Consider the following 21,607-nt stretch of genomic DNA (forward strand, 5'->3'; position numbering starts at 1 on the left):
TTGTTCAATGATTTTATCATGATTTTATTACTTACATAGTTTTCCTTATGTTCTAAATTTTTATGCACTTTGGTTTGATTTACGTATTGTTCTTTCTTTTAATTTGTTTTGTATGTCTGAATTGACAGTATCACCCCTAACATAGCCTTTTTAAAGCAAAACATGGCCACGCCGGGTGCTTGTGCTTAATACATTTCATACTCCTATACCTACTGATCTGCTCCATTTGTGTGCTACGGAGGAGAAATATCCATTTTCCTTGGAACTATATAAGACTACCTCCCACCAGTAGGTGGGGTGGAGCTGTTCCACTGCCAGACCCTAAGGATACTGTGGATGCTGAGGAGACTGAACTTGAGTCCACGGAACTGGAAGCAGCTGGAGGTTACCAGGAACCCTAGGAAAAGAGGAATTGGAAGTGCTGGAGCACTGGCAGACTGCAGCATAACGAGTTGGACTTATTTTAATCAAACCCAGGTGAACTTATCCTTTTTCACAGCAATGGGGTGGAGGATAACAAACTTATTCTGAATTAAAAGCTGTCCTGAGGGTGGGACTGCGACAGACTCAGCTAGCCAACTATAGAACTGGTGGTTTAAAGCTGATCAGTCTGAGATGGGAAAGGAAATTAGAAGGGCCATTCAAAGACTCATAAACTATATGGTTCGTTCTTGAGAGCTAGGAACTTGTTACACTATGGAACTGAGAGAATTAAAGACTTTGGGGAATAAGTTGGGCATGTTTGGGACACAAAATTAAGAGAAACTACTGGAGGGATTATAGGACTCATTTATGGTGTGTAGTAATATAAAACAAAAAAATCTGGAGCCCTCGAGTATAATTAGTTAAAATTTAATGCGAAGAAGTGTAGAGTGATGCACTTGGGGTGCAGAAACCCAAAAGAGAGATACCGAATAGGAGGGGAGAGATTAGTAAGCTCAACTCAGGAGAGAGACCTTGGGGTGTTGGTATCTGAGGATCTAAAGGTGAAGAAACAATGCGACAAGGCAACGGCCGTGGCCAGAAGGATGCTAGGCTGTGTAGAGAGGGGCGTAACCAGCAGAAGAAAGGAGGTGTTGATGCCCCTTTACAAGTTGTTGGTGAGGCCCCACTTGGAGTATTGTGTTCAGTCTTGGAGGCTGTATCTTGCTAAAGACGTAAAATGACTGGAAACTGTGAAAAGAAAAACTATAAAAATGCTGACCTGAACATGTATACCTTAGAGGAAAGGAGAAACAGGAGTGACATGATACAGAAAGGCATTAATCCGCAAATGAACCTTTTTTGGAGATGGGAAGGCAGTAGAACTACAGGACATGAATTGAGGTTGAAGGGGGGCAGACTCAGGACTAATGTCAGGAAGAATTTTTTCACAGCGAGGGTGGTGGATATGTGGAATGCCCTCCCACAGGAGGCGGTGGAGATGAAAATGGTAATGGAATTCAAACATGCATGGGATAAACACAAAGGAATCCTGTTTAGAAGGAATGGTTCCGTGAATCTTAGCGGCGATTGGGTGGTGATGTCAGTAATTGGGAAACAAAATGGGAGCTGGGCAGACTTCTACGGTCTATGCCCTGATTGTGACTGAATAGATAGGGATGGGCTGGAGTGTAAATTTTAAGGGGTTTCGATGTTAGCTCCAGAACTTAATACAAGAACAGTGCTGGGTAGACTTCTACGGTCTGTGCCCTCAGAAAGGCAAGGACAAATCAAACTTGGGTATACATCTAAAGTATCACATACCATGTAAATGAGTTTATCTTGTTGGGCAGACTGGATGGACCGTACAGGTCTTTATCTGCCGTCATTTACTATGTTATTATATGTTAGTTTAGTAGAATAGACCCTTAATATATTCCTTAGAGAGCTATTAAAAAATTCTTTACTTTTGCCTCCATTTTTTTCAGGCATATGACTTAGACTGAATATGTTTTCAAACGTTTTCATTACTTTAAAGCCATCCTTTGTTTGTTTTTTAATCTTTCAATCCATGCATATTTTGACAGCAAATCTACCTTTGTTAAAATATATTTGTAGCTGCTGTTATAACTAGGAGCTCAGACACCTTCAACTTATTCAAAACACTGCAATCCACCTGACTACTAATTTAAGGAAATATGATCATGTTACGCTACACTTCAAAAATGTTTATTGACTACCAATTAAACACCGTATAACTTATAAAATCTTACTTTTGGATCACAAGATCTTGGCCACTGGAGAACCATCGTATCTCTTCAATAACTTAATTCCATACAGTCCATTAAGAAACTCTCTGGTCAGCTCAACAAAACCAGCCTGAAATCCCCTCTTATCGTGTTATAGTTCATGAACACATCAGGCATTCTATCTTCTCAGTTCTAGGACCACAACTCTGGAATGCTCTTCCAGGCTCCCTAAGACTACAATCATCCCTAGCAAAGTTCAAGGCAGATCTTAAAATTTATCTTTTTAATAATGCTTTCCTCTGATATTCATAGTTTAGATTCTGTCCAGGACATCCACCTAACTTACAGAGATTCCCTTTGCCTTTGTGTCTTTATGTTTTCTTTCCTATTATTATTGTAGTTCTACTCCTCTCCTTATAACCTGTGTGTTTATTTTATGTCTATTCATTTGTTTGTTCTCTCATGCCATCCTCAACCCGCTTCAATCTGGTTTTCACCCTCTACACTCAACAGAAACGGCACTCACTAAAGTCTGTAATGACCTGTTCCTTGCTAAATCCAAAGGTCACTACTCCATATTCATCCTCCTCGACCTATCCGCCGCTTTTGACACTGTCAATCACAACCTACTCCTTACCACATTATCCTCATTTGGATTCCGAGGCTCTGTCCTCTCCTGGTTCTCCTCTTACCTCTCCCACCGTACCTTCAGAGTACATTCCCATGGATCTTCCTCTACCCCCATCCCGCTCTCTGTTGGAGTTCCTCAAGGATCTGTCCTCGGACCCCTTCTTTTCTCAATCTACACCTCTTCCCTGAGCTTGCTGATCTCATCTCATGGGTTCCAATATCATCTCTATGCTGACAACAGCCAGCTTTATCTCTCCACACCAGACATCACTGCGGAAACCCAGGCCAAAGTATCGGCCTGCTTATCCGACATTGCTGCCTGGATGTCCAACCGCCACCTGAAACTGAATATGGCCAAGACGGAGCTCATTGTCTTTCCACCCAAACCAACCTCTCCTCTCCCTCCACTCTCTATCTCAGTTGACAATACCCTCATCCTCCCCGTCTCATCTGCCCGCAACCTCGGAGTCATCTTCGACTCCTCTCTCTCCTTCTCTGCGCATATCCAGCAGACAGCCAAGACCTGTCGCTTCTTTCTCTATAACATCAGCAAAATTCGCCCCTTCCTCTCTGAGCACACCACCCGAACTCTCATCCACTCTCTGATTACCTCTCGCCTTGACTACTGCAATCTACTCCTCACTGGCCTCCCACTTAGCCATCTATCCCCCCTTCAATCTGTTCAGAACTCTGCTGCGCGTCTTATCTTCCGCATGGACCGATATGCTCATATCACCCCTCTCCTCAAGTCACTTCACTGGCTCCTGATCAGGTACCGCATACAGATCAAGCTTCTCCTACTAACCTACAAATGCACTCGATCTGCAGCCCCTCAATACCTCTCTACCCTCATCTCCCCTTACGCTCCTACCCGTAACGTCCGCTCACAGGACAAATCCCTCCTCTCAGTACCCTTCTCCACCACCTCCAACTCCAGGCTCCGCCCTTTCTGCCTCGCCTCACCTCACCCTATGCTTGGAATAAACTCCCTGAGCTCATACGCCAAGCCCCCTCCCTGCCCATCTTCAAATTCTTGCTCAAAGCCCACTTCTTCAATGTCGCCTTCGGCACCTAACCATGGTACCTCCCATTCAGGAAATCTAGACTTCCCCAATTTGACTGTCTGTATTTTTGTGTCATTTAGACTGTAAGCTCTTTTGAGCAGGGACTGTCCTTCTTTGTTTAATTGTACAGCGCTGCGTAACCCTAGTAGCGCTTTAGAAATGTTAAGTAGTAGTAGTCTATATGTTAGACTATAAACCGCCCTGAAGGCTGCTATAGGGCAGGGTAGTAAATTCTAAATAAACTTGGAACTTGGAAACATAACCAACCAAATCAGCTCACTATTATGTGTTCACATCTGACACAATCATCTTGTTTCTTTTAAAAGAAGATCCTAGGAGGACTGTGCAAAATATCAGTATCTTGGTCTGTAAGGAGCCAGGAAGGTTAATAGGGCATGCACATTTTCACTGAAACCATCCTACTAAAAAGGGAGGAAGGGGAAAGAAGTGAAATTTCTTCTCATCAATGTTTTGTGACAAGCACAGATTTAAAAGGAGAAAATCTCCCTGCTATACCTCATGTATTACCCAGTGGCAATAACTCTGACTTATGGGAATTAGATCAGGTTGAAGTGCAATTGCTTCCTTCTACATCATGAATCACTCAGTAGGAAAAACTTGGACGTCGGGAGGTCAGGAAACCCATTTCTTGTGATGTCAGTAAATGTGACTGTTGTCCATTGCTTGAGATGTCATAAAAAATGACAGTATCCATTTCTTGTGACAGCATTGAAAGTGAGAGAGTCAGTCCTATAGGAGGCAGAGCATAAGCAAAGAGTAGGCATGGCCTAACTCAGAAGTGAATGCTAATGTCTGACATCATCCTGTCAATTGTCAATCAGTTTGATTGACAATGTATGCTTTCTGCTACCTTTGAATTAAGTGCCCTTTTGAAAATTTTTGCCCCATAGTTTACCCATTTCTGATGACATTAGAAGGGAGAATGGATAAGAGTCTATCAAAGTGTTCTGCCTCCATATTCATGGAGGCAAGCTGTTTGTAGTTTATATGTATACTAGTAAAAAAGGCCCGTTTCTGTCAGAAATGAAACGGGCGCTAGCAAGGTTTTCCTTGGAGTGTATGTTTGAGAGAGAGAGAGAGAGAGAGTGTGTGTGAGAGATGGAGAGTGTGATAGACAGTGTGTCAGAGAGAGCGTATGTGAGAGACAGAGAGTGAGTGAGTGCCCCCTCCCCCCCATGGTTTGAGGCCCCCCTTCCACCCCCCTCCCTCCAGCCACCCATGTCCAGCGACCCTCCTCTCCCCTGCCCCCCTCCAGCCACCCAGGCTGACGCCACTCACAGCTGATTCCCAGGCAGGGGGAGGAGTAGGGAAAAACGCGGAGCAAGTGGCAGGCAGCGGCTCATCAAACAACGACCCTCCTCTCCCCTGCCCCCCCCTGCAGCCACCCATGTCCTGCGACCCTCCTCTTCCCCTGGCCCCCTCCTGCAGCCACCCATGTCCAGCGACCCTCCTCTCCCCCTGCCCCCCCTCCAGCCACCCATGTCCAACGACCCTGCTCTCTCACCTGCCCCTCCTTCAGGGGGGGCAGGGGAGAGGAGGGTCGTAGTTTGATGCGCCGCTTCCTGCCACTTGCTCCGCGTGTTTCCCTACTCCGCCCCCTGTCTGGGAATCAGCTGTGAGTGACGTCAGCCTGGCTATGGAGCCTAGCTCAGCAACTCCGAAGGATCCACGGACACAGGCAGACACATTAGAACGTTGGTGGTGAGAATTATTATATAGGATATGAGACACTGGTATAGCCAAATTTGGTCCCTGTGCTCTTTAAGTAGGACAGGACTACAAAGTGATGCAATTGTAGTTCTCTTGTGATAGGCTCTTCCTGAGTACCTGTCCCTGATCCCTATGCCCTGTGGGACTTTTCCTATTGGCTGACCCTTGTCCCTGTGTATGCTGGGTTGTAGCCTGCCCCTTCTCTTTCCATTTGGGGTTGAGTGTGTGTCTGCAGTATGGTTTTCTAAGAACTGTAAGCTGACTTTGCTGTACCTGTTGCATACTCCCCTTTCAAGCTACTGTAAAATAACCAAGTTTCTATCAGTTTAAAAGTATTCACAGCATCTACTCTCTTAGTTTGGTGCTGAGAACTCCTGGCTCCTCTTGTATACAGGGTGAGCTGCTAGAGAACAGACCCCCAGTTCTGCAAGGCAGAGACTCTTGTCCAGCACATTTAACTGTAAGTTATTTTATTTGTTTGAATTTGCATTCAAGAAGATTTTGGTTCAAGAGTTCTGAATCTTCACAGTGATAGTAACATAGTAACATAGTAGATGACGGCAGAAAAAGACCTGCACGGTCCATCCAGTCTGCCCAACAAGATAAACTCATATGTGCTACTTTTTGTGTATACCTTGATTTGTACCTGTCCTCTTCAGGGCACAGACCGTATGTTTTATACTCTGGTGATCTGCATGCTAATCTCCTGAGTACAGACAGCCTATCAAGAGAGAGAGAGAGCAGAACAGTAAAAACATGTACACTGCCGTAGCCAACTCAGGGGGCACTGAAAACTTGATGAACCAGGGGCGTAGCCAGACACCCAATTTTGGGTGGGCCTGGGCCTAAGATGGGTGGGCAGAAGAACCTCGCCCCATCCCACAGGTGATTTGGTCTCTCCTTCTCTCGCCTGCATGCCATATGGTCTCTCAAACATCCCCCCTCTCCCGTATACCTTTTAAATAGCAGATTTTCACCAGCAGCGAGCAACAACTAATACACACTGCTCATGTTGGCCCCACACCCTTCCCTCTGATGCAACTTCCTGTTTCCGCCTAGGCAGAAATACATCAGAGGGAAGGCTGTGGGGCTAGTGCAAGCAGTATGTATGTCACTGCTCACTGCAGGCGAAGATCTGCTACTTATAAGGTATGCAGGAGGCACACTTGTTGGGAGTTTTCAACTGGTGGGGCTTGGGGATCCCTGCCAGCCACATATGTATGCTGCTACTGGGTGGGCCCAAGTTTTCCTGAGGGTGTCCTCGCAGGACGTCCTCGCGAAGAGGCGGGGAAACCCATGTTATCGAAACAAGATGGGCGTCCATCTTTCGTTTTCATAATACAGTCAGGGACGCCTAAATCTTAACATTTAGGTCGACCTTAAAGATGGTCGTCCTTAGAGATGATCGCCCTGGTTTTCAGCCATAATGGAAACCGAGGATGCCCATCTCAGAAATGACCAAATCCAAGCCATTTGGTCGTGGGAAGAGCCAGCATTCGTAGTGCACTGGTCCCCCTCACATGCCAGGCACCCAAGGGGGCACAGCAGTGGACTTCAGAAATTGCTCCCAGGTGCATAGCTCCCTTACCTTGGGTGCTGAGCCCCCGCAAACCACCCCCAAACCCACTCCCCACAACTGTGCAACACTACCATAGCCCTAAAGGGTGAAGGGGGCACATTTACCACCACAAGTGTAACAGGTAGGGGGGTTTGGGCCTGGGTCCACCTGCCTGAAGTGCACTGCACCCACTAAAACTGCTCCAGGGACCTGCATACTGCTGTCAGGGAGCTTGATATGACATTTGAGGCTGGCATAGAGGCTGTCAACAAATATTTTTAAAGTTTTTTTTTTTTTTAGGGTGAGAGGGTGTTAGTGACCACCGGGGGAGTAAGGGGAGGTAATTTTCGATTCTCTCTGGTGCTCATCTGGTCAGTTTGGGCACCTTTTTGAGGCTTGGTTGCAAGAAAAAATGGACCAAGTAAAGTCGGCCAAGTGCTCGTCAGGGATGCCCTTCTTTTTTCCATTATTGGCCGAGGACGCCCATGTGTTAAGCAAGCCCCAGTCCCGCCTTCGCTATGTTTCCGACATGCCCCCAGGAACTTTGGTCATCCCCACAACGGAAAGTAGTTGAAGACGCCCAAAATCAGCTTTTGATTATGCTGATTTGGGCGACCCTGGGAGAAGGACACCCATCTCCCGATTTGTGTCGAAAGATGGGTGTCCTTCTCTTTCGAAAATAAGCCTAATGGTGGCAGAAACAATGAGATACTTAGAACCTCACACAGACCCAGCAGGAGAAAAGCAGTCACTACACTCTGGTAACCCCAGACAGTTCTAGAAATTCTAGAGGTTCCAGATCCTTAAAATTACACAAAACAAGCCATTCCAGCAGGTCTACTACAAGCTCTCTTGCTCTTAAATTGCAAATAGATGCAGTGGCTGCCAAATCAAAGATTCTTTATAGTCTGTAAGCAGCAGCTATAAAAATTGAGAAACAAACTAGGAGAGAGAAAGAAAGCAGCTGCTGCTGCCACTGCCGCTGCTGAGGCTCTTGCTGCTGCCTCTGAATGCAAAGAAGTGGAGTTAGAAATTGTCTGAGAATTGCTCCAGCGAAAAGAGGAAGCAGCTGTCCTCAAGGCCCAAGTAATAGCACTTGAAGAAGCCACAAGGCAGGGTGGAAGGGAAAGTCAGCTTAGCCACATCATCACAGAAGATTCTGCCCAGTGAACAGCAGAATATGTGAAGGCCCATACCCTGGCTCACAAAAGCATACTGTCACACTCTGACTCATAAGAGTCATCAGATTCTGAGCAAGCACGTTCCTCCACACCAGAGTCTCACTCGCCGAAAAGAAGCAAGCCTAAGGTAAATCACAGCATGGAGGCAAACCGCCACCATAGTGATCCACACTCTTGCACACAAATGATGCACTAGCACGGGCTCTCACTCCAGGAACGTATACCAAGGGCAGGGCTGCCGTTAGGGGGGGGCAAACACGGCAGCTGCCCTGGGGTCATAGTTCCAGGGGGCCCACATGGTCCGCCATTTCTTCCTCCTTCTTCCACCACAATCCGAGGTCTCCCTCCCTTCTCTGTCTACCTTACATTGTGTTTTTGTTGACGGAATTGTCGGTGCAGCAGTGATTCTGATATGCTGCCTGTGACTGCCCCCGTGCTGTTCCTCTGCCGCAACTTCCTGTTTGGAATGTGACAGCAGCAGCAGAACAGCGCCAGGGCAGTCACAGGCAGCGTATCAGAAGGGCTGCTGCGCCGACGATCCCCAGTCAACAAAAGCACGATATAAGGTAGACAAAGATGGGAAAGAGACCTCGGATTGGGGTGGAAAGAAATGGGGGACCTTGGGAGCCCTCTGGAGCTACTTTAAAGTAGACCGGGGAGGAGATGGTGGAAGAAAAAATTATGGGCCTGGGAGCAGGGGGAGGAGGAGAGAGAGATGGCAATGGGGTGGAGGGAAGGAAGACAGAAGGAAAGATGTTGGACTCGGGAGTGGTGGGGAGGGAGGGAGAGATGCTAGATGGCAGAGCATTTGTAGAAAAAGAGAAAGATGTTGGGAAGGAAGAGAGGGAGAGGCAGGTGTTGAACAATGGGAGGGGAGGAGGTAGGGAGAGATGCTGGCTTATTTATTTATTATATTTGTATCCTGCACTTTCCCACTAAAAGCAGGCTCAATGCGGCTTACATAATAATAGGTAACACAGAATTTTTTTAATGTAAAGTAGGAAATTAAGTATAATATAATAGAAGGATGGATGGGTAGTAAATGGATGGGTAGGTAGGTAGGTAGAGACAGGTGATAGAGAGAGGAGGGTAAGGTGGGAGATAGATTTTGGGTCAATGTCGTTTTCTCTTCAGTACATGTAAGGTAGATGGGTTCATGAGATTAATCTGGGTCTTTTGGGTAGGCTTGTTTGAATAGATGGGTTTTTAGTGCTTTTCTGAATGGTAGGTGGTCATAGATTGCTCGGATAGGTCTAGCGAGAGCATTCCATAGACGGCTGCCCAGGAAGGAGAAATTGGATCCATAATAAGTTTTGTACTTGAGACCTTTACAGCTGGGGTAGTGCAGGTTGAGGTACTTTCGTGAGGATATAGACATGTTTCTTGCTGGAAGGTCGACCAGATTTATCATATAGTTCGGATATTCTCCGTTTATTATCTTGTGGATTAAAGTCTGGGCTTTGAAATGGATACGTTCTTTGATTGGGAGCCAGTGCAATCTTGCACGGAGAGGAGTTGCACTCTCAAAATGTGATCTGCCAAAGATGAGTCTTGCTGCTGTATTTTGGGCGGTCTGAAGTTTTTTTTAAGATATAGGCTTTGCAGCCTAAGAAAATACTGTTGCAGTAATCAGCATGGGTAAGTACCGTGGATTGCACTAAATTCTGGAATGTTTTCTGGGGTAGATATGGTTTTACGCGTTTCAATATCCACATCATTGTGAACATTTTCTTTGTGGTGGATGTGGCGTGATTGTCGAGGGAGAGGTGGCTGTCTAGTGTCACTACAAGGATTTTCAGGTTTTCAGAAATTGGGATTGTAGTGACGGAGATGGTGAGATTAGATGGGGGAATTGTGGAGTGCTGAGATGAAAGGATTAGGCACTGTGTCTTTTCTTTGTTCAATTTCATCCTAAAGGCGTTGGCCCAGGAGGTTAAGATGTTCATGCCCATGGATATTCTATCAGAGATTTCTGTTAGGGTTGATTTAAAGGGAATGAATATAGTAACGTCATCAGCAGAAATGAAAGGGTTTAGACCATGTCTGAATAGGGCTTTGGCTAGTGGGATCATCATTAGATTGAAGAGTATCGGCGATAAAGGGGATCCTTGAGGTACTCCGCAGATAGGTGACCAGGGGGATGAGATATCAGTGGGTGATTTAATTTGATAGGATCTTGAAGTGATGAATCCTTTTATCCATAATGTTACCGCCGATTCCAAGTTTGTCCAATAGTTTGGTTAGTATGTTGTGATCTACCATGTCAAATGCACTGGATAAGTCAAATTGTAGGAGGATGCTGTTTCCAAATGCAATTTCTTGTCTGAATTTGGATATTAGGGTGAGTAGGACAGTTTCTGTGCTGTGGGCTGGACGGAAGCCCGATTGTGACTCATGTAGAATGTGGGATAGGGTGGGGGGGGGGGGGAGAACAACAGCAGGAAGAGAGAGGGAGCAATACTGGACAATGGAGGACAGAGAGGAAGAGAGATGATTGAACATGGGGGGGGGGGGGGAGGCAGGAGGGTAGAAAGATGGGACAGGAATATGATAGAGGTGTGCAGAAAAAGTACATAAGAATTGCCACACTGAGACAGACTAAAGGTCCATCAAGACCAGCATCCTGTTTCCAACAGTGGCCAATCCAGGTCAATGGCAAGATCCAGAAAAAGTTCAATACATTTAACACTCCTTATCCCAGAAATAGCAGTGGATTTTCCCCAAGTCAATTTAATAATGGTCTATGGTCTTTTCCTTTAGGAAGCCGTCTAGACCTTTTTTAAACCCCGCTAAATCGCCTTTACCACATTCTCAGGCAACGAATTCCAGAGTTTAATTACACGTTGAGTGAAGAAAACTTTTCTCTGATTCATATAAAAATTTACTGCTTTGTAGCTTCATTGCATGCCCCCTAGTCCTAGTATTTTTGGAAAGAGTAAACAAATGATATCATGTCTACCCGTTCCACTCCACTCATTATTTTATAGATCTCTATCATATCTCCACTCAGCCATCTCTTCTCCAAACTGAAGAGCTCTAGATGCTTCAGCCTTTCCTCATAGTGAAGTCGTCCCATCTCCTTTATCATTTTCGTTGCCCTTCTCTGTACCTTTTCTAATTCCACTATATCTTTTTTGAGATGTGGCGACCAAAATTGAAAACAATATTCGAGGTGCGGTCACACCATGGACCGATACAAAGGCATTATAACGTCCTCACTTTTGTTTTCCATTCCTTTCCTAATAATACCTAACATTCTATTTGCTTTCATAGCCACTGCAGCACACTGAGCAGAGGGTTTCAAAGTATCATCAACAACGATGTTGAGATCCCTTTCTTCGTCGGTGACTCCTAACATAGCTATAGTTCGGGTTCCTCTTCCCCACATGCATCACTTTGCACTTGCTCACATTAAATGCCATCTGCCATTTAGACGCCCAGTCTCGTAAGGTCCTCTTGTAATTTTTCACAATCCTCTCGCAATTTAACAACTTTGAATAACTTTGTGTCGTCAGCAAATTTACTCCCATCTCTAGATCATTTATAAATATGTTAAAAAGCAGAGGTCCCAGCACAGACCCCTGGGGAACCTCACTATCTACCCTTCTCTATTCAGAATACTGACCATTTAACCCTACTCTCTGTTTTCTACCCTTTAACCCGATTTTAATCCACAATAGGACTCTACCTCCTATCCCATGACTCTATAATTTCTTCTGGAGTCTTTCATGAGGTACTTTGTCAAATGCCTTTTGAAAATCCAGATACACAATATCAACTGGCTCGCCTTTATCCACATATTTGTTCACCCCTTCAAAGAAATGTAATTTTTATTTATTGCATTTGCACGCTCCCTTCTCAACTCCCTTTCCTCCCGAAATACTTTATTGATTGCATTTGTATCCCACATTTTCCCACCTCTTTGCAGGCTCAATGTGGGTTACAATACATCATGAATAGTGGAAATATACTAGAAAATAGACATTTAGTTTTACAGAAGGATCTTGGGCAACATGATAATGATGAAATGTGATAGTAGTATAACAGCAGATATTGTAAGACAGTTCTGAATATATGTGGAGGAGTTGTGTATGTTCACATTGGTTGATCTTTGTGGTATACCTTGTTAAAGAGATGGGTCTTCAGCAGTTTGCGGAAGTTCATTAGTTCGGCAATCATTTTTAAGTTGCGCGGTAATGCGTTCCATAACTGTGTGCTCAAGTAAGTAAAGTTTGACACGTGCATTAGTTTGTATTTTAGACCTTTGCAGTAATATTTATTTATTGCATTTGTACCCCACATTATCCCACCTTTTTGCAGGCTCAATGTGGCTTACAGAGTGTTGTTATGATGCAGTCATTACATGATTTTAAATACATAAGCTGAAAGTAGATGAATTAGATGCAAAGTGCTAGAAAGGTGTTGTGAGAGGCGTTTTTAATGCACCTGAGTGATTTGAGGAATGATTTATTAAGGATGTCTTTCGTAGGCTTTGTTGAAGAGGTGTGTCTTCAAAGATTTGCAAAAGCTGGTTAGATTGTCCATATTTTTCAGGGCCATGGGTAATGCTTTCCATATCTGTGTGCTTTTATATGCAAAAGTAGTAGTGTATGACTGTTTGTATTTAATTGCTTTGCAGCTGGGGAAGTTCAGATTGAGGAATTTGCGGGCCGATCTTTTGGTGTTTCTAGGTGGTAGGTCCACTAGGTTTAACATATAGAGTGGGGCGTCTGCGTGGATGATTTTGTGGACAGTTGTGCAGATCTTGAACTCGATTCGTTCCTTGAGTGGTAGCCAATGAAGTTTCTCTCAGAGGTTTCGCCCTCTCGTATTTAGTTTTTCCAAAGATGAGTCTGGCTGCGGTGTTCTGGGCTGTTTGGAGTTTTTTTTAATGGTCTGTTCTTTACAGCCTGCGTACAAAGTGTTACAGTAGTCCAGATGACTTATTAGTAATGACTGTACTAGGGTACGGAAGATGTTTCTTGGGAAAAAAGGTTTTATTCTCTTGAGTTTCCACATCGAGTAGAACATTTTTTTCGTTGTATTCTTCACGTGGGTATCGAGTGTGAGGTATCGGTCAATAGTGACTCCAAGAATTTTCAGATTTTCTGAAATAGGGAGTGTGCAGTATGGTGTGGTTATGGTAGGGTAGTTGATTGTGTTGTATTGGGAAGTGAGAACTAGACATTGAGTTTTTTCTGCGTTCAGTTTTAACTGGAACGAGTCCGCCCAAGAGTGCATGATTTGGAGGCTCTGGTTGATCTCGTTGGTTATTTCGTTTACTTTTGAACGGGATATGGATCGTGACATCATCTGCGTATATGTAGGGGTTAAAGTTCTGGTTGGCTAGAAGTATCATCATAAGGTTGAAAATAGTTGGCGAAAGGGGGGATCCCTGAGGAACTCCACATTCCGGTGTCCAAGGTGGTGATCTGTCATTATTCATTGTTACTTGGTAGGATCTGGTGGTGAGGAATCCTTTGAACCATTTGAGAACTGGGCCTCCGATTCCAAAGTATTCTAGCAGGTGTAGTAATATTCCATGATCTACCATGTCGAAAGCACTAGACACGTCGAATTGTAGTACGAGTATGTTCTTGCTGGTTGCAATTGTTTTTTTTAATGAATTCATTGCAGACACTAGTACAGTTTCAGTACTATGATTTGATCTAAATCCTGATTAAGACTCATGTAGAATTGAGTGTTTGGTTAGGTATTCCGTGAATTGTTGCGTCACTATGCCTTCCATCAGTTTTGTTATGAGCGGGATCGAAGCAACTGGTCGGTAGTTGGTTAGGTCCATTGTGCTTTTCTTGGCATCTTTTGGCAATGGAGTGAGAAGGATATTTCCTTTGTCCGTGAGGAAGAGACCGTTTAGGAGTCTGTAATTTACTTGGTTTGTGAGGTCTTTTGTGAATTGTTTGGGGGCGGCTTTTAGTAGGCTAGTAGGGCAGATGTCAAGTTTGCATTGAGATCTGGCATATTTTCCAAGCCAGTGTGTGAGTTCGTCTACTGAAATCAAGTCAAAGTTGGTCCATGATCGATCGGCTGGATATTCCCCAGGTTTCGGGTCTAAGCATTCAAGGATGCTTGTGTACTCAGTGGTATTGCTTGGTATCATGCGTCGGAGCTTTATAATTTCCTTGAAATAGTTCGCTAGGTTGGGTTGTCGATGGGGTTTCTATGCTATTCGAAGTGACCTGTGTGGTGTTTAGGAGATTATTTACAAGTGAAAAGAGTTTATGCGTATCCTTGTAATTTGGTCCTATTATAGTTCTGTAGTACGTTCTTTTGGTTTGTCTGATTTTGTATTTGTATTTTCTTTGTAACTGTTTCCATTCTTTGAGTGTGTGTTCGTCTTTTTTTTTTTGCTCCAAGCTCTTTCTAGCCTTCTAATCTGTGTTTTTAGTTCTTTCAGTTCTTCATTGAACCACGAGATTGAGCTTTTCCTGTGTGAGGTTCTAGTTTGGAGTGGTGCTATCTTGTCTAGGACTGTTCTGCATCTGTTGTCCCATTCTTGTAGAAATTGGGGTGAGTCAGTAGTAATTGTCCATTCGTCGGTATATATTTGTTGCCAGAATGTTAGAGGGTCTATTTTGCCTCTTGTAGTGTATGTTCTTTTTTCTTGTTTTTGTTGTCTCTCTTTTGTTTTCCAAAGGAGGGAGGTGTTTGCCTTGTAGTGGTCTGACCACGGTGTGGCTGTCCATTTTGTGTCTTTGATTCTGAGGTTCGCTTCTGATGAAAATTTATGGGTAATGATGTCTAATGTATGTCCTTTCTTGTGGGTGGGTTGCATGTTAGGCCAGTGGAATTCCCAGAGTTGTAGGAATTCCTTGCATTCGTGTACATTGTTTGTGTTAATTTCTTCCAAATGGAGGTTGATGTCTCCTGCTATAAGAATATTTTGGGAGGACAGGCAAGTGTTTGATATGAAGTTCGTCAAGTGTGTCTGGGCATCTTGCCATTTAGCCGGGGGTCTATAAAATAGGATTATGTTTAGTTGGTCCTGCAGGTTGGGGTGGTTGATTCTGATTGAGGCTATTTCGAGTTGGGGAAGGATAGATTCAGCTGTTGTTGTGACTGTGTATTGGGATTTATAAATTATAGCTATGCCTCCACCTCTTCTTCCTTCCCTTGTCCAATAGATTGGTGAGGCAAGATTTCCCTTCACTAAATCCATGTTGGCTTTGTCTCATTAATCCAAGCTTTTCAATATGCTGTGTAATTTTGTTCTTTATAATGGTCTCTACTATTTTGCCCAGCACCGACATCAGGCTCACCGGTCTATAATTTCCTGGGTCCCCTCTGGACCCTTTTTTTTAAATATTGGCATTACATGGGCTACCCTCCAATCTTTCAGTACCATACTCAATTTTAAAGATAGATTACATATTACTAACAATAGTACTGCCAGTTCATTTTTCAATTCTATCAGTACTCTAGGATGAATACCATCCAGTCCAGGAGATTTGCTGCTCTTCAATTTGTCAAATTGAACCATTACATCCTCTAGTTTTACACAGATTTAATTCAGTTTCTCTAACTCTTCAGCTTTGAATACCATTTCTGGCACCGGTATCTCTCCCAAATCTTCCTCAGTGAAGACTGAAGCAAAGAATTCATTTAATCTCTCCGCTATGGCTTTGTCTTCCCTGATTGCCCCCTTTTACCCCTCAGTCATCTAGCAGTCCAACCAATTCTTTTGCCGGCTTCTTGCTTTTAATATATCTGAAAAAAAGTTTACTATGCGTTTTTGCATCCAACGCAATCTTTTTTTTTCAAAGTCCCTCTTTGCCTTTCTTGTCAGTGCTTTGCATTTGACTTGACATTCCTTATGCTGCTTCTTATTATTTTCAGTCGGTTCCTTCTTCCATTTTCTGAAGGATTTTCTTTTAGCTCTAATAGCTTCCTTCACCTCACTGTTTAATCATACCGGCTGTCATTTGGTCTTCCTCCCTCCTTTTTTAATACACGGAATATATTTGGCCTGGGCTTCCAGGATGGTATTTTTAAACAGCATCCACGCCTGATGTACATTTTCGACCCTCGCAGGCGCTCCTCTAGTTTTTTTTTTCACCGTTCTTCTCAATTTATCATAGTCTCTTTTTTTTTAAAGTTAAACGCTAACGTATTGGATTTCCTGTTTATACTTACTCTAAAACTAATATCAAATCTGATCATATTATGATCACTGTTATCAAGTGGCCCCATCAAAATTAACTCCCGCACCAGATCATACGCTCCACTAAGGACTAGGTCTAGAATTTTTCCTTCTCTTGTCAGCTCCTGTACCAGCTGCTCCATAAAGCAGTCCTTGATTTCGTCATGGAACTTTACCTGCCTAGCATTCCCTGATGTTACATTTACCCAGTCAATATCGGGGTAATTGAAATCACCCATTATTATCGTGTTGCCCAGTTTGTTAGCCTCCCTAATTTCCAATAAAATTTTTAAATCCGTCTGTTCATCCTGGCCAGGTGGACGGTAGTACACTCCTATCACTATCCTTTTCCCCTTTACACATGAAATTTCAATCCATAGTGATTCCAAGATGTGTTTTGTTTCCTGTAGAAATTTCAATCTATTTGATTCAAGGCCCTCCTTAATATACAATGCTACCCCTCAACCAATTTGATCCACCCTATCACTACGATATAATTTGTACCCCAGTATGACAGTGTCCCACTGGTTATCCTCCTTCCACCAGGTCTCAGAGATGGGTATTATATCTAATTTTTCCATTTAGTGCAATATAGTCTAACTCTCCCATCTTATTTCTTAGGCTTCTGGCATTCGCATATAGACATTTCAAACTGTTTGTTGTTCCTATTTACATGTTGCTCAGTAGTTGACAGTGCTAATTTGCAATCTTTTGTCTGATTTTTATTTAAGGACACTTAATCTACTACGGTCTCTTCTGCAACCTCACTATCAGGATACCCTATCTTCCCTGTTTTGGTGATATCTTTAAAAGATACCTTATCCCGAACCATGCGCTTTTGAGCGATTGTTGGCCTTCCCCCATTCTCTAATTTAAAAGCTGCTGTATCTCCTTTTTAAATGCCAATGCCAGCAGCCTGGTCTCACCCTGGTTAAGGTGGAGCCCATCCTTTCGGAATAGGCTCCCCCTTCCCCAGAATGTTGCCCAGTTCCTAACAAATCTAAAACCCTCCTCCCTGCACCATCATCTCATCCAAACACGCTGCGTCAGGTTATGCTGCAGGACACACTTAGCGTGTCTTCAGTGCTATGATGGCTTCCAATAAATCCCTAGGAATAAAATAAACTTGTAATGGTACAGAAAACATTAAATTACTGATCTGTAACCTGGTCATTAAAATCGTCCGTAATATCTGAAGACTGGAAGGTGGCCAATGTAATGCCGATTCTTAACAAAGGGTTCCAGGGGTGATCCGAGAAATTACAAACTGGTAAGCCTGACTTCAGTGCAAGGGAAAATAGTGGAAAATATTATAAAGAATAAAATTACGAAACATGTAAATAAACACGGTTTAATGGGACAGAGATAGCATGGGTTCAGCCAAGGGAAGTTTTGCCTCACCAAATTGCTTCATTTCTATGAAGACTTGAATACACGTGGATGAAGGTGAGCCGGTTGATGTAGTGTATCTAGATTTTCAGAAAGCTTTTGACAAAGCTCCTAATGAGAGACTCCTGAGAAAATTAAAAAGTCATGGGATAGGAGGCAATGTCCTTCTGTGGATTAGGTATTGGTTATAGGACAAAAAACAGAGAATTAGGGGTATATGGCCATTTTTCTCAATGGAGGAGGGTGAATAGTGGAGTGCTGCAGGGATCTGTACTGGGATCGATGCTATTTAACATATTTATAAATGATCTGGAAATCGGAATGACAAGTGAGGTGATTAAATTTGCACATGACACAAAACTACTCAAAGTTGTCAAAACACTTGCGAATTGTGAAAAATTGCAGGAAGACCTTAGGAAACTGGAAAACTGAGCATCCAAATGGTAGATTAAATTTAATGTGGAGAAATGCAAATTTATGCATGTTGGGAAGAATAATCTGAATCACAGTTAGGGTCCACCTTAGGAGTCAGCACTCAAGAAAAAGATCTCATTGTAGACAATATGCTGAAATCTTCTGCCCAGCGTGTGGCTGCGGGCAAAAATGCAAACAAGATGCTAGGAGTTATTAGGAAAGGGATGCAAAATAAGACCAATAATATTATAACGTCTCTGTATCGCTCCAAGATGCAACCTCACCTTGAGTATTGCGTTCAATTCTGGTCGCTGTATCTCAAAATAAGTTATAGTGGAATTAGAAAAGGTTCAAAGAAGAGAGACCAAAATGATAAAGGGGATGGAACTCCTCTCATATGAGGAAAGGCTAAAGCGGTTAGGGCTCTTCAGCTTGGAAAACAGATGGCTGAGGGGGGATATGATTGAGGTCTACAAAATCCTGAGTTGTGGAGAATGGGTAATAGTGAATCGATTTTTCACTCTTTCAAAAAGTACAAAGATCAGGGGAAACTCAATGAAATACATCATAAACCCGATATAAAGCAGAAGACAGGGTCTACATTTTTCCACCGCGTTGTAAGTCCATATTATATCGGGTCTCTGTTACCTGCATTGGCACCCACACTCCAATTTGCTGCAATGGTATGGTTATTTATATGATTATATGTAGGGCACTCATCATCGATATGGATCCATTCCATTGTCCTCAATACCACACTGCGCAAACAGTTCTTGACAGAGAGCTTTCGTCTTCTCTTCAGAGTCCAACCCAATTTCCGTTTTCCCGGTTTGTGGCGCAAAAGCTTCATGTAACCCTTTCTCCCAGCACTTTTCAATTGTAGATGGTGTTTTTACATCCCTTTGCCCTTCCTGCTAGATCGAAAACACTTGGAAGTGTACATTCAGTTATGGTTATCCTCATCATTGATCAGTTTTATTAAATTTCTGTGGTAGTGCATCTTCAGTGTTGAAATGGTCCAAAGGTTGAATCTTGGAGATGGTGCTTTTTGGGAGGTAACTGACCTTAATTTTCCCACCACGGCTGATAAGGTATTCTTCTGAGGGATGGGCTGGACAGTAGCAGAAGTGCTTTAAGTTCCAAATTTTTCTTCCTTAAATGTGCACGCACGGATGGTACAAAAAGTTTGTGAAACCACTCATCAAAAATGTCGGCAGTCATCCATGCATTTTTACATGATTGGAGAACGGCGGAGGTGGTCCCTCTTCACAAAAGTGTTGATAGGGAAGAAGCTGGAAACTACAGGCCGGTAAGCCTCACTTCAGTTATTGTAAAAGTAATGGAAGCCATGCTGAAGGAAAGGATAGTGAATTTCCTGGAAGCCAATAAGTTGCAAGATCCGAGACAACATGGTTTCACCAAAGGGAAATCGTGCCAAACGAATCTCATTGAATTCTTTGACTGGGTGACAGGAGAATTAAATCAAGGACGTGCTATGGACGTCATCTACTTAGATTTCAGCAAGGCTTTTGACACGGTTCCCCACAGGAGGCTCTTGAATAAACTAGAAGGGCTGAAGATAGGACCCGAAGTGGTGAACTGGATTAGGAACTGATTGACGGGCAGACGCCAGAGGGTGGTGGTAAATGGAGTTCGCTCGGAGGAGGGAAAGGTGAGTAGTGGAGTGCCTCAGGGATTGGTGCTGGGGCCCATTCTGTTCAATATATTTGTGAGTGACATTGCCGAAGGGTTACAAGGTAAAGTTTGCCTTTTTGCGGATGACACCAAGATTTGCAACAGAGTGGACACCCCGGAGGGAGTGGAAAACATGAAAAAAGATCTGAAGAAGCTGGAAGAATGGTCTAACATTTGGCAATTAAAATTCAATGCGAAGAAATGCAAAGTGATGCACTTAGGGAGTAGAAATCCAAGGGAGGTGTATGTGTTAGGTGGGGAGAGCCTGATAGACACGGACGGGGAGAGGGATCTTGGGGTGATAGTATCTGAGGACCTGAAGGAGATGAAACAGTGCGACAAGGCGGTGGCCGTAGCGAGAAGGTTGCTAGGCTGTATAGAGAGAGGTGTGACCAGCAGAAGAAAGGAGGTTTTAATGCCCCTGTATAAGACGTTGGTGAGGCCCCACCTGGAGTATTGTGTTCAGTTTTGGAGGCCGTACCTTGCGAAGGATATTAAAAAAATGGAAGCGGTGCAAAGAAAAGCTACGAGGATGGTATGGGAGTTGCGTTCCATATGAAGAGAGACTTGCTGACCTGAACATGTATACTCTGGAGGAAAGGAGGAACAGGGGTGATATGATACAGACGTTGAAATATTTGAAAGGTATTAATCCGCAAACGAATCTTTTCCGGAGATGGGAAAGCGGTAGAACGAGAGGACATGAAATGAGATTGAAGGGGGGCAGACTCAGGAAAGATGTCAGGAAGTATTTCTTCACGGAGAGGGTGGTGAACGCTTGTAATGCCCTCCCGCGGGAGTTGGTGGACATGAAAATGGTAACGGAATTCAAACATGCGTGGGATAGGCATAAAGGAATCCTGTGCAGAAGGAATGGATCCACAGAAGCTTAGCTGAAATTGGGTGGCGGGGGGAAGAGGGGTTGGTGGTTGGGAGGCTAGGATAGGGGAGGGCAGACCTATACGGGATCTGTGCCAGAGCCGGTGATGGGAGGCGGGACTGGTGGTTGGGAGGCGGGAAATACTGCTGGACAGACTTATACGATCTGTGCCCTGAAAAAGACAGGTACAAATCAAGGTAAGGTATACACATATGAGTTTATCGTGGGCAGACTAGATGGACCGTGCAGGTCTTTTTCTGCCGTCATCTACTATGTTACTATGTTACTGTGACGGTAAGAAAATGCTAGCATTTGTAAGTTTTTGTGGTGGAAACACCGGGGAGATCTCGATTTCTCTATGCCCAACAGTTTTACTTTGTGCATGCCAGTCTTATTGATACAAAACAGCAAAGTCACTCTTTTATCAATTTGAAGCCCTGTGCCTTTTGTTCCTCAGATTTACTGGCTAAGGTCTGTTCAGGACGCATGCGATAGCAAAATCCTGTCTCGTCATAATTCTAAATTTGCTCTGGAAAATAACCCCCTTCATCAATGATAGCTTTTAACTTTGGTGGATAATCATCAGGCTCTTGAGTGTCAGCTGATCGTACTTCACCAGAAATTGCAACTTTTCTGATACCATGCCTCTTTTTAAATTGGGTAAGCCAGCCTTTACTTGCTTTAAATTCCTTTTCCTCTGCTTGTAGCCCATGCCGTTGGTCTAGTTACTTTT

Source organism: Microcaecilia unicolor, chromosome 7 (assembly GCF_901765095.1).
Source record: "Microcaecilia unicolor chromosome 7, aMicUni1.1, whole genome shotgun sequence".
Classification (NCBI taxonomy): domain Eukaryota; kingdom Metazoa; phylum Chordata; class Amphibia; order Gymnophiona; family Siphonopidae; genus Microcaecilia; species Microcaecilia unicolor.